The 13,749-nt window shown below is 43.2% G+C and overlaps 1 pseudogene; it reads right to left on the bottom strand.

Annotated features, from left to right (window-relative positions):
- Nucleotides 1–1,223: 1,223 nt before the first annotated feature.
- LOC112473889 lies at nt 1,224–1,339 on the bottom strand (annotated as a pseudogene).
- Nucleotides 1,340–13,749: the final 12,410 nt, after the last annotated feature.

Below are 13,749 nucleotides of genomic sequence, written 5' to 3'. Positions count from 1 at the left end.
ACACGGAAATTTCTACAAATAAAACAGCAGCAAAAACACAACTAAAATGAGATGAATTGTCTTTCATCTTTGTCACATCAAAACGCTTTTAGATGTGTTAAATACGTAACATGACTTAAATATCATGGCTAGTGTGACATTTGGACAGAGCTGACGTTTGAGTCCCAGGCTGTTGGCATTGGACGGACCACAGCGGCCCGTGTGGCTGCAGACAGGGTGGGAAGTCTGGGGCTCTCTGCTGGAGTCGACACCCGGTGTGGGCGTCCCGACTCCCAGTGGAGGCCCCCTTCTCACTGGGACACGTGCTTCCTCCGTGAGGAATAGAAGTCATCGTCAAGCGCTCTGTTTAACGTGCAGCTTCTTCTCAGGGACCTGTCGGTGCCTTCTCGGAGTCCTCTGATGTGAATCCTGTGGGGATGCTCAGTGCTGGGCGTGAGTGTGCTGACTTCCGAATTCAGTCCGCTCAGCTTCACAGATGGTGCTCCAGGTCCCCAGATACGTTCGAATCTTAATGGTTTCTCCAGAGAAGACGTTTGCATAACATGGGAACACTTTTTTAAAATATCAGATTTAAAAAACAGGTCTTTTGAATAATAAGATCTAAATGGTAGGGAAATATTGGGATTGCATAATAAAGATTAGGTTAATGTAATTTAGATTTTACTGCTATTTAAAATGCACAGTGACATGGAGCGCATGGCATGAGATGAAACAATCGGAAACCATCAAGCGTTACCGAGCCAGCCTTGCCTTTTCTCTCCTAAAACCTCTGCGCTGACAGTCGGACTTCAAATGGTAGTGTCTGTGAAATCCAGACTTTCAGTAAATAAAGTCGGAGTTGGAGTGAGCTACCTGAGGAGTTAGTGATGTGCGACGAATTGCTCTTCAAGGAGAATACTCGGATGCATGTAGGTAAACACCTCGGACTGTGCCAGGGCTGACGGCTAGCTCCCTTTGCCTTTGCCCTGCCCCCTGCCCTGTCCCGTGGCACCCGATGCCCTTAGCAGTCCCCTCCTGTCTGTGCTGGCTTCAGTGCCGGTAAACACATGAGCAAACAAGACTGTTAATTCCAAACTATATTAAATACAGCGAAAGTATTGAGTCCTTTTCTTGGTAAAGAGGCAAAGAGTGTCTTTTGATTTTTAAAAATTCTTTTTAGGCGAGGCAACCCTTGGTTGACCTCACAGATTGCAGCTTGTCAGTTTACAATCCCTTATTTTTTACGCCTGCAGCACCTGGTCTGGCTTGGTCTCCCATCCAAGTACTAACCAGGCCCGACCCGGCTTAGCTTCTGAGACCAGACGGGATCGGGCTCGTTCAGGGTGGCATGGCCGTAGACAGAGAGTGTCTTTTGAGACTAATAAAGTAAGAATTTTGCCGGAAGAGGACAAATAAATATTTTTAGCTTTTTTTAATCAAAAAGGGGATAAAAATAAAGGAAATTTCAAATGAATTAAACCCAGCAACCCTGTATCACATCACTCTACCCCCCATAATGGAACATGATACCTTTTAGCCCCTGTTCCAAGTTTATTTGATGCTTAGAGTCTTCGAATGTTCCAGAATCACAGTGTGTTAAAGTTACCTTAGATTCGTGTGAGAAGGTCACTAAAGAAAAGAGAATAGTTTCCTTAGATTTAAAATCACAAGTGTTTTGACAGTGTGGACTTTATATAAACTTAAAATCTGCCAGAGAAACAACTTTAAAAAAAAACAACAAAATAGATAATACTACCTGTGAAATAAACATCATACTTTACAGTATGATTTTAGACAATTTATGTATAAGATTTTGTGTATTTAGGTTTTGGTCGATTTTATTGACTGGTAGGTAACTGGCAACAAAATTGTTTTTAGATTAAAACTTTGCAAAAAGGACCATTTATAATAGTCTTTGGATTTTGTGATCCGTAGGAAAGAATTAGAAATTCGGAGATAAATTTGAATTGAATCATAAATTTCAGTTAAATTCAGTCTTGTATTTGAGCTGCTTTGGAGACACATGGAACTTATTCTTCTAAGGGCCGATGGTGGAGGGAGGGGCTTCAGAAGTGCCCGGAACCTGAGAGATCACGTGGGCTGCCCTCCGCCCTCATCCCCGCTCTGCCTTGGGGGAACCAGGCTCTGCGGACATTGTCCTGACTCATTTCTGAGCACACAGCCCTCCGGCCAGGGTTCCTCGCCACTGGACCATGGTCAGCCTCGGGCCTCTCTGCAGCCGCCTGTTTTGAAATTCCTGTTTTACTGTAGCTTTTCCTTTCCCTCTCCGTGATCCCTGGCGGAGCTTCACTCCGAAGCCTTCTGACCTAAGTGCCCTTCTCACTTGCAGATTTAAATCCCTCTGCCAGATCAGTCGTAAACACACCGCTTTTCAAAAAACCTCCACGATGACTTCGTATTCTGTTGCCTTGAAAAAAATCAGGTCTGAAATCCCTGGTCCAATGTTAGAATTAAAAATCGACCTAAAAAGACACATCTGATCTTTGTTTTGAAGTTGAAATTAACAGCACTTTTGACTGTACCCTGTGGGGTGATTTTTTGTTAAATATAATATTTATCAAGGCATTTAGTTTTAAAAGTCGAGTAGTTCCACAGAGTTGTCATGAGAAACGGCAGGCCCTCTGCCAGCCCGCCCGCTCCGGGTTCTAACTTCCACGAGCAGCCCCCTCCTGACCCCTGTTTTCTGGTGGTGTCGTCTGTCCTTTCTGGTGGTGTCGTCTGTCCCGGGGTCACTTTCAGCTGCCAGTAACAGAGAACCAAATAACAGTGACTTACGCGAAACAGTTTCTCTCGTGAAATTAGGGCGTCGGCAGTCCAGGGCTAGTAAGACATCCTCATCTCAAGGAGTCGCCTGGACCTTGTCCTGCCCTCAGTCCATCGTCCGATGGTGGCCGCCCCATCCGCCTCCCAGGAAGGGGGAGAACCTCGGATATTGGTGGTGATTGTTTAGCAATTCCTGCCTCAGCTGTCACATTTCTGTATAGCATGCGTGTATTGTTAATTTCTGATTTTTCCCTTTTAGACATCATCTGTTGGCTTTCGTAGAATGCTTCTTATCGCCCCCTCCATGCCCCAAACACACATCCCTTCCTTTCCCTTTTTCCAAATATGGTTATGTAATAATTTTTGTTTAAATTGATATCATTTGTGTTCTCGTTCAGTAACCATCTAACAGCTAAGCCACGTAGGATACAGTTAATTCCCTGTCTTAGTAAATCAGAGAAGTGATGATCAAGAAATAATTCAGAAAAGCTAAAAGACCCACGTGTCCCTCCCCCCTCAGGAACACTAAGGATAAACAGAAGACCCCCAAAGCTCCCACAGGTAAAACGAGTCACACGGGGCTTAGGGATCACAGTGGTCTCAGGCTTCTCGTCGCCAGAAATGGAAAGTAGACAGCATTGGGGTAGCGACTTAACTCTTCTGAGGAAAATGGGTCCAACATCCAGGCAAGCCGCCATTCAAGTGTCAGGGAAGAAAAGGTGTTTTCAGACAGGCTAGGTCTCAAAAAATCCGTCTCTGACGAACTCATTCTCATGAAGCCACTGGAAGACGTACTCCACCCAAAAGAGAAAGACGTGGAGTCCAAGATTCTTTGTTCTTAGTTTTTGGCTCCCAACAGAAAAGGATTCCCGTGAGGAAGGAAGGGGGGTCCCAGGATGGCCGCTCAGTAGCAGGCTTCGAGAACAGGTGGCCCCAAATGGACCGGGGAAACGAAAGGCGCCGCGAGGCAGGAGAAGTGACAGGCGACGGCGGGGCGGGCCTGTGCGGGAGCCCTGTGCAGAACCTGGGCCGCTATCCTGACGTTGGCCTCCCCGCCAAAGGGGAAGAAGTCCGTCCCTCCCTCCCGCACGCGCTTCTGCACGATCATGCCTGGACGATCCCGTCTGGATGATCCCGTCTGCACGATCCCGTCTGCACGATCCCGTCTGGTCGATCCCGTCTGGATGATCCCGTCTGGACGATCCCGTCTGGACGATCCCGTCTGGTTTCGCCCTTCGCGCCGTCCCGATCTCGCGCCGTTCAGATGTTGGACCTTACGGAGTGTCCTGCTAATTTCCCTTTCTCTCGCTCTCTTCCATTTGCGTGTGTATTTTTATTTTTCTGGGAGAGGGCCTCAAATTTATCTTCTCGTTCTTTTACTGAATTTTACTTTTGCCATCGCATCTTTAATTTCTAAGTGTTTTTCTCAGTATTTCTTTTTATAACATCCTGTTTCTGTTTCACAAAGGCAATGCATTTTTAAAACACTTCTTGTTAGTTGTTTTACTGAATTGTGTCCACACATTTCTGTTTTGCAGACATGTTCTCTGTTTCGTGTGTCGTCTGTCTCTTCTGCATTTTCTCCTGCTGATGACTGGCTTTTGCGAGCTGATTGGAGACTGTGCACGGCAAACTTCCTAAGCGTTGAGTGTCACTGTTAGGAAGTGGGATGGGGACCGTGCCAGTCTGGGGGGCACTACCAGAAGTTGCTGAAGTAACTACTTCTCTTGGGCCTGTTGTTTCTCCAGTGGGGTTTCCGGCCTCCTGCCTGGGCAGTGGGGAGCAGCGTGGCATCTGCCTGGCTGCCAGCGATCTGGGAAGCTGGGGCGAGGCGGAGCAGGGCGGACGGGGTGGTGGCCGGCGGGAGAGGCCGGGTGTGGCCGCTTCTCCTGCAGACCTGCTGCCTGTCCTGTTTTCTGTCCGGTGTTGCTTTTCAGGCCTTCTGGGATCTTGGTGCCGCTGGCCTTTCCGAGCCTTGGTCACACGTAATTGACACACACAATTGACTTCCGGTTTTCCAGTTTCGCTGAGTTAGACACCACTTGTCCACTGGCTTTTCTCACGGTGCAGAGTTAAGCTAGCATTCCCAGTCTGCTCCCATCTCCCGTCATCCGTTCATTCAAGTGTTTTTAAGGATGGAAGACGTGCCAGGCAATGGTGACATGGCACGTCTTAAAGTCCCGGAAAAGGGGGATGCGGCAGAGGTGAGAGACCAGACAGACCCTGGCCTCCCAGGGCTCCTGGGATCCATCGTGATCGTGTGCTGTCGTTTTAGGAGGGGTCCCGATGGCTCCGGGGTAAGGTCGGTGTTCTGTGCCCTAGAGTTAACCGGCAGGTGCCCTAGTCTTCATCTCTGTAGGAAGGCCGTTTAGTTGCTGTCTGGTTTGGTGTGGATGTCCTGCCATTTCTGTTCTTACACTTTTTTATTAGGAAGATTTTCCCGTAAGTGAGAGAAGAAATGGGAATAAGGGTGGGCAAGGTTTTCTCTAGCGACAGCACAGGGAGAGGGAGAGAGAGAAGGTGGGGGAAGGGCCGTCAGGATGGCTGTGTGGAAAGCAGAATAAGGGGTGCTTGGAAGGTGCTTCCGCAGGTGGCTGGGGAGAGGGCTGGGGAGCGGCACTCTAGGGTGGGTACAGGGCGACGCCGGGGTGTGCCTGTGGAGACATGTAACGTGGACATGTTTGTAATGGGCCGTTTGTGACTCAGGGCCTGTGTGTCCGGACTTTATCTTTCTTAAAGTGACATGCAGCTGATTTTGTTTCACTCCGAAGCTTTTGGTATGTAGGAAGAAATCACTAATTTAAAACAAACAGAATAAGAACTGATTTTGCCACTCTGTTTTCTAAAAATGCTGATAACAAATGAAACGCAAAGGTAAATCAGCCCCCCCCGACTCCCAAACTACGTTTTAAGGCTGTTGTTCTATTGTATTTTACTGTCGTTCATGTGAAAGAATTGAATTGAAATCATTGAATTTCTCTTATTTTGTTTAAAAACTTTAAATCAGGGCTAAGTTTATTTTTTTAACTTATATATACTTGAAATAGCGTTTGTGTTGATTCTTCACTGTTGAGAAAGACATTGATTTCATAGTTAATGGCTCTGCAGCAGTCATTCAAAAGTGATTTTGCAGTTCTGTCGCAGATGGATTTGTTACTTTTTTAACCGAGTATTTGAAATGCGACTGTTGAAAAGTCTTTAAGTATATTAACAAACCGCCTTTCCTGCGTACCTTTAAAGTGAGCCTTGGACCACGTGGACAATGCAGCGGTGCTTTCCGTACGGAGCGTGTCGCCTTAGCCGCTGCAAGCTGCGTAGTCACTGGGAATGCGGTTTCCAGTTTCACCAGCCAGTCAAGGTGTCGGGGGTTATAGGAGAGTGTGCGCTAGCGTGTGTTAGCACAAGAAACGTTTCTCAAAACATCAGACGTTACTGTGGCTTCATGTTACCGAAGCGATAAGCCTAGAAATGTTTCCTTCTACAAATATTTAACTATTTTTTCAAAAAGCAAGATTTACGTTTATGAAGTTGTGATAATCCTTGTGAAATAATACGTTAAGAGGGTTATTGAACCCAAACCGGTTGTTTATCAGCAATATGAGAGAAACGTAAATTGAACTACACAGCTGATTAAGTTTATTAGTTTAGTTTAGTGGAAAAGGTTTCTTTGCCATTTTCAATTACCAGATGGTTTCTTTTCTTTACTTATTTTTTGGTAATGCCTTTATTGAGATACAACTCATATGCAAGTTACCTGTTAAAATTGTATAATTCAGTGGTTTTAGTATATTTATAGGGTTGTGCAGCCATCTCCACTATTTAACTCCAGTACATTTTCATCACCTCAAAAGACCTGTGCTCTTTAGCCATCACCCCCAGCTCCCTCCTTCCTCCTAGCCCTCAGCAACCACTAATCCATTTTTATTATGTTTGCCCGTTCTAGACATTTCCTGTAAATAGAATCATATAATATGTGGTCTCTTGCGCCTGTATTCTCTTCACTTATAATGTTTTTAAGGCTATATCTGTATTTCATTTGTTTCTCTTGTTGAATCATATCCCATTGTATGGATCGTCCACATTTTGTTCATCAGTCGATGGACATTTGGTGGCGTCTGCCTTTTGGCTATTACGACTGATGCCGTGGACAGATGTTTTCATTTTTCTCGGGCGTACACCTGGGAATGGAGTCGCTGGGTCATTCATTCGTGTTGAGCGTTTGGAGTAACTGGCAGATTGTTTTCCGTAGCAACGATACCAGTTTCCATTCCCACCAGCCCAGATCCGGGCCCCGGTTTCTTCACGTCCTCACCAACATTTGTCACTGTTTGTCTTTTTTATTCTAGCCGTCCTGATGGGCACGAAGCGGTATCTCCTTGTGGGTTTAATTTGCTTTTCTTCGATGGCTAATGAAGTTGAGCATCTTTTCATGTGCTTATTGGTCATTCGCGTGTCGTTGTAGAAATGTCCGTTCAAGTCCTTTGTCCATTTTTTAGTTGCGTTTGTCTTTTTTTTGTTGAGTTCTGAGAGTTCTTTATATATTCTAGATACAGGTCTTTCATCAAATGTATGATTTGCAAATATTTTATCCTGTTTTATGGGTTGTCATTTCACTTTCTTGATGGTTTCCTTTGAAGCAAAAACATTTTTAATTTTGATGAAGTCCAGTTAAACTTTTCTTTTGTTGCTTTTGGTGTCATATCTAAGAATCCATTGCCAAGTCCAAGGTCACAAAGATTATACTTATGTTTTCTTCTATGATTTTATAAGTTTAGCTCTAATATTTGGATCTGCGATCCATTTTGAGTCAGTTTTTATATGTGGTGTGGAATAGGGGGTCCACATTCATTCTTTTCCACGTGACTGTCCTGTCGTCCCAGCGCCATTTGTTGAAGAGACTATTCTTTCGCCATTAAATAGTCTGGCACCCTTGCCAGAACCAGTTGGTCTTGAATGTGTGGGCTGTTTCTGGACCGTCAGTTCTGTCCTATCGATACGTGTGTGTCGGTCCTCATGCCCGGATGGCCCTGTCCCGGTCACTGTTGCTTTGCAGTCACTTTTGATTCAGGAAGTGTGCGTCCTCCAACTTTGTTCTTTTTCGAGATTGTGTTGGCTGTTCTGGGTTCCTCGAATTTCCATACACATTTTAGGATCAGTTGTCAATTTCTGTAAAGAAGCCAGATGGGTTTTTTGTAGGGATTGCACTGACTGTAGATCATTCTGGGGAGTGTTGCCATCTTAACAGTATTGTCTTTCTATCTGTGAGTAAATATATCTTTCCATTTATTTATAGCTCTTCATTTTTTTTTCAGAAATATTTTGTAGTTTTCAGAGTTTAAATCATTTGTTTTTTACTTTTTTGTTGTGGTAAAATATGGGTGATAAAATTTTCCATTTTAACTATTCAGTAGCATTCATTACAATGCAGAGTATAAGATATGCACTTACTTTGTTAAATTATTCCCAATGTATCCTTTTAATGGAATAGTTTTCCTACTGTCGTTTTTGGGTTGTTTATTGCAAATGTGTACAAATACAATTGCTTTTTTATATTGATCTTGTATTCTGCAAACTCAATGACCTTGTTTATTACTTCTAATAGTTTTTTAATGGATTTCTTAGGATTTTTATATGTAAAATCATGTCACCATTGAATAGAGATAGTTTTGCTTCTTCCTTTCCAAATTGGATGCCATTGATTTCTTTTTGTTTTCTGATTGCTGGAACCTCTGGTACAGAATGGAATAGAGTGGACATTCTCGTCTTATCCTTGACCTTCGGAGAAAACATCCTGACTTTCACCATTAAGTGTGCTGTCAGCTGTGAGCTTTCACAGATCCACTTTGTCAGGTTAAGGGAGTTCCTTTCTGTTAGATTTTTGTCGATTGCTTTTTCTGCATCTATCAAGATAATCATGTGGCTTTGATTTTTTATTCTGTTGATGTCATGTATTACATTAATTGATTTTTGTATGTTGAACCAACCTTGCATTCCTGGGATAATTCCCACTCGGTCATGGTGTACAGTTCTTTTTCTGTGTTGCCGGATTAGGTTTGCTAGTACTTTGTTGAGGATTTTTGCATCTATAGTCATAAGAGATATTGGTTTGTAGTTTTTTTCTTACTTTGTATGTCTTTGGTTGGTACCAGGGTAGTACTGGCTATAGGCTATGTTAGGAAGTGTTCTCTCTTCAATTTTTTGAATTTGTAAAAAATTAGTTTTAATTTTTTAAACGTTTGGTGAAATTCACCTGTGAAGCCATCTGGGGTGGGTGTGGGTGTGTGTGTGTGTGTGTGTGTGGCGGGGGGGTTTGGTTTTTTTGTTAATAATTCAATCTCTGTTTTTTTGTCGATCTTTTCACATTTTCTGTTTCTTCTTGAGTCAGACTGGTCATTTTTGTCTTTTTAGGAATTTGTCCATTTCATCTGGTTGTCTAATTTGTTGATATACAGTTATTCATAGCATTTCTTAGTCATCATTTTTATTTCTATAAGATCGTTAGTAATGTCTCTTTCATCTCAGTTCCAGCAATTTGAGCCTCTTTTTTTCTTGGCCAACCTTAAAAATGGTTAAAATTGCAAATTTTATGTTACACGTATTTTATCACAAGGTACTTGCAAGTAAAGGTAATTGAGATCACTCGTGTTGTTGAGCGCGATTGCAGTCGGCTCCTCCTGGTTGCTGCGCAGTGTTCCCCTGTGTTTGCGTGTCACAGCTTCTCGTTTCCTCCAGGTGGACATTTGGGTTGTCCGGGTTTGGGCTGTTAATGAAGAGTGCTGCCACTAGAAGTTGTTTTGGGTCTTAAAACTCTCCAAAGAAAACTAATGATTTCTTCGAATCCAGTGCATCTACTATATCATGAGTCAGTTTTTAAAAAAAATTCTTCTCCAGACATTTCTTGAGTTATTGTCCCTTAGCTTTGAATTTTGTAATGGTTTGCGGAGGATGGTCACGGCGGTCCAAGTCACAGTTCTTTGTGATTTAGAATTACCCCTCACACCAAGTATTAAAATTAGAATGTAAATCACAGAAATCACATTAGGCCAGTACTATTTTTATTTTAGATAGTCTTAAAAATTATTAAAATAATAGGTACTCATGATTAAATAAATTCAAGCGGTACAGAAGAGTCTGCCATAGAAAGTAAAAGTCTTCTTCCCCCCAGTAGTATTATAAAATCTTTTACTTTTTCCTTTTAATTTTAGAGCGTATTCTAGACATTAAAGTTAAATGTTGACTTGAAAGATTATTTAATATTAAAAAAGTATATTTCTATTTATAATCACCTAAACTATTTATGAGAAATTAATGTTGACATATGACTATTACATATATCGAGTATTGTGATTTTTGTCTTCGACAGTTAGTCTTTATTGTTTGTTACTGCGCATGGTGCTCTTGAGTCACTCGTGTGTTCCCAGAGCGAAGCGCATTTAGTTGTGACACTTTATTCTCTAACTGTGGGTGGCCTCTTGTATTCATGTTGTATTTATTTTTAGTTTATATTTTCAATTGAGGAATAAATAGTCTGTAGTTAGCCTGTGGTTTTAACTTTTGTATGTTATCTTTGGAATATTTCGGTATCAGGGTTATGACAGAGTTCCACGAAAAATTATGACACTTCAGTCTTGTGTTCACGGATACTTTACGGAATGAAGTTTTATAGTACTCATTTATCACACGACCTGAATAAAATGCCTTTGAGTGAGGGATATTCTTAGACAAGTTTCAGACTTTTTTCCAAAGTTAATATTTCTGTTGGATTTTCTATGTCTTTTGGTTGATTTTATTATTAATACTCTCTTAGAAACACCATCCATTCTATCAGTGATTTTTGGTTTTTATTAACATGGAGTTTTATATAGTCATTTAATTTTCTTTTACCCGTGGACATGTCATTTTTAAATTCATCTTCACTTACGAGTTAATTAGGGGAATAAAAAAACAAAAAGGCAAAATAAAAACCAAAAACTAAAACAAACAGAGTTAGGGCAGTCACGGTCTTCTGCACCGTTGGAGCTTTCGGCATCTCTGTTACGTGCCTCCACGGCAGGGGGGTCTGCCCTCCGCCATTTTTGTCTGAATCGGTTGTAAGAATTGGAAACTAGTAAATAGCATTTTTCCAATTATGGTTATGTAACTTATTCACTGCGGAACCGCGTGGCTGGACCCGGAGACAGGCGCCTGTCCTGTGCCTTGGGCGGGAGGAGCCATCGGCCCCCAGGGCTGAGGATCCCCCCGACTTCCTCCCCGACTTCCTCCCCGACTTCCTCCCCGACTTCCTCCCCGACTTCCTTTGCTGCTTCTGGGTCACACCCCACTGCCGCTGTTCCTTGGGTTCACATCGCTCTTTCTTGGGTCCTTTTGTGAGGATTGGTTGAAGTTTTCTCGTGGGGGTGGGGGTGGGGTGGGGATGTGTAACGTGCACATGTGCGCACACGTGTATGCGCAGGGAACATTTTCCCTCACGCAGGAACCAGGAGCGGTAATCTTTCCAAGGTTATTGAACGTCTGAGAATGTCTTATTGTGCCTTCATTTTATCTGTAGTTTGTGTTTGGAATCCTGGGGTCAAGACATCTCCCTCCGGAAGAAGATACTGCTTCATGATCAGGATGAGGTGGTTGGTGGTGGGTGGTAGGTGGCTGTCATTTTCTCTCTTCCCGAGGATGCTAATTAGAAATTTTTAAAGTTTTCTTCTCCCTGATTTATCCGTTTCCTCTGGGGTCAGTTCTTTGTTCCCCTTGGAACTTTTCCTTTTAATGATTTTCCTTCAAAGACTGCTGATTCTTGACTGTCCATTTTCCTATAGATTATCTAGAAAACGTCCCTCAAAATGATATGGAACTAGTAGTCGTCTCTATGGAATTGCATACTGCTAGATTCTCAGTTGGTCTGATTTTATAGTTTTTCTTTTCCGGTAGCATTTTCATAACAGTCGGTTTATAATATAAACAAAACTTCATTTACTAGTAAGAAGAAACTTTCAAAATCCATGCCATTTTCGATTATTCATTTCACAGCACCATCCGCATCCCTTTTCTTATGGCTTATTTTTTTCCTACTGTGGCGATTCTTGTTATTGATTGTATTACAAGTTTAATTATACTTTAAATATTGTGTTTCTCATCTAAGAAAAACATTCTAGTAAAATGAACTTAGACAAGTGAACTTTAGATGTTTTTAAGGATAACGTCCGGTGTGGAGGAATCTGTTTCCACTGTCGCTGAAGTGTTCTCCGCGTCTGCGGGGGTCTTCGGGAGGCGTTCGGCGGTACCGGTACCAGTGGCTCGTGACGAGCCCGTGGAGCGGGGCGTCCAGGGCGCTGCTCTGCCGGCGTTTGAGCTTCAGGATATGTCCGCGATGCCGAATGCTGAAACCATTAGTCATGTCAGCTTCGCAGGGTTTGTTCAAAAGTTTTTACTAGCTCGTAAAACTGTTTTATGACCCAGAAGGAATGCCAGCGATAAAACAAACTCATGAGAAATAAACGGTGCACGTCGCCGACGTCCGTGCCCAGACGTGCTTCCGGTGAGGAAGACCGCCCTGCGGTGTGCACAGGAGCTCGTCGTGGTTTGGTGTCAGTCTCCCTGGTTTGAGTATTCGTAAAAAGAAACTGCTTTTAAGAAAGTGTCCCGCCTAGTAGCCCATGTCACGCCTTCAGCTGCCCTCCATTCAGGTGTCTTGAAGTAGTAGATGAGCCCAGATATGAAGATGTCACTGCTCCTTTCTTGGCGTGGCTTGAATTTTTCATATGTTGGTATTCTTTATTTTCACAATCAGCATTAATAAAAGTGACAATAATCGGTATTATTTCCTACTCCAAATTAAAATTTTTTTTATTATAGGAAATGTCAAACATTAAAAGGTAGAGCGCATAGAATAAGGACCAACCCCCCCCCCCCCGCCGTTTTGGTCACTCAGCTTCTACAGTTGTCAAATCATGGTCATTTTTATTTTTACTTCAATTTTTTATCTCTCGCTTTCCCCAAAAAAAGATTATTTTGAGGCAAATCCTAGACATCTGTCATCTCGTTTGTAAATGTTTCTATGTATACCTCAAGAAAATAAGAGCTTTCTTTAAAAACGTAGCCATAATGACATTATGACGTTGAAAAAATAACAGTAAGTCCTCAGGATAGTCAAATAGGCGGTGATGGTTTAAAGTTCCTCCTTTCGTTGTTGTTTTTAGTCGGTTTGTTCTTTGGGAGCCGGAACACAGCCCGCACAAAGCCCGCACGCGGTGTGGGGGTCGCACGCTCGCACCCTGAGTCTCCCGATCCCTTTAACCCCAGGGGCGGCTTCTCCCTCTTTTAGTCCGTTTTTTGCAGTTTATTTGCTGAAGGAGCCAGGTCATTTGTCCTGTCCTGCTCGTACCATTTTAACTTATTTTCCGGTGTTTTCCTAAGTGGAAAAATTTGGCTTTTGACAAATCATTCCTATACTATTGGTCCAGTACCTTTTGTGAGAAATAGAGCTATTTGGGGATTAAATTGTAAAAAATTAGGTATCTATTTCATTTGAAATGGTTTATTTTTCCTTTTTCTTTTTTTAAATATCGTTGTGAGGTGTACGTTCTCTCTCAGATCCTGACTTAAGATCCTGGGTGTGGGCCGGATGCCAGGTCAGCTGTGACCGAGGACAGTGATTCAGGTCCCGGGTGGTGACTCAGGGGCTTGGGGGTGGGGTCCGTCGCTGCCTCCCTTCCCTGGACGGGTGGAGGGCCCTGGGACCGCGGTGGCACCCCGCCTTTCCTCCTCGGGCCCACGCGTCTGATTCAGCTCCCCCGTGCCCTCCCCGTGGGGCTTATCAACGAACACGGCACATTTCGAGAGTCGCTTAATGTTGAGCTACAATCCCTCCTTTCCCCATACTTCACATGGACTTGCTTAGGTTTTTCCTGTTAATTTCTGAGAACTCTTTGCATGAGGGAAATCACCCCTTTTCTGTTGTTTTCCTTAGTTTGCCGGTCGTCAGCACTTGCTGGT

Source organism: Pteropus alecto, unplaced genomic scaffold (assembly GCF_000325575.1).
Source record: "Pteropus alecto unplaced genomic scaffold, ASM32557v1 scaffold8, whole genome shotgun sequence".
In the NCBI taxonomy this organism is placed as follows: Eukaryota; Metazoa; Chordata; class Mammalia; order Chiroptera; family Pteropodidae; genus Pteropus; species Pteropus alecto.
Note: the sequence above shows the minus strand (reverse complement) of the source record. Positions and strands in the feature narration are given on the sequence as shown.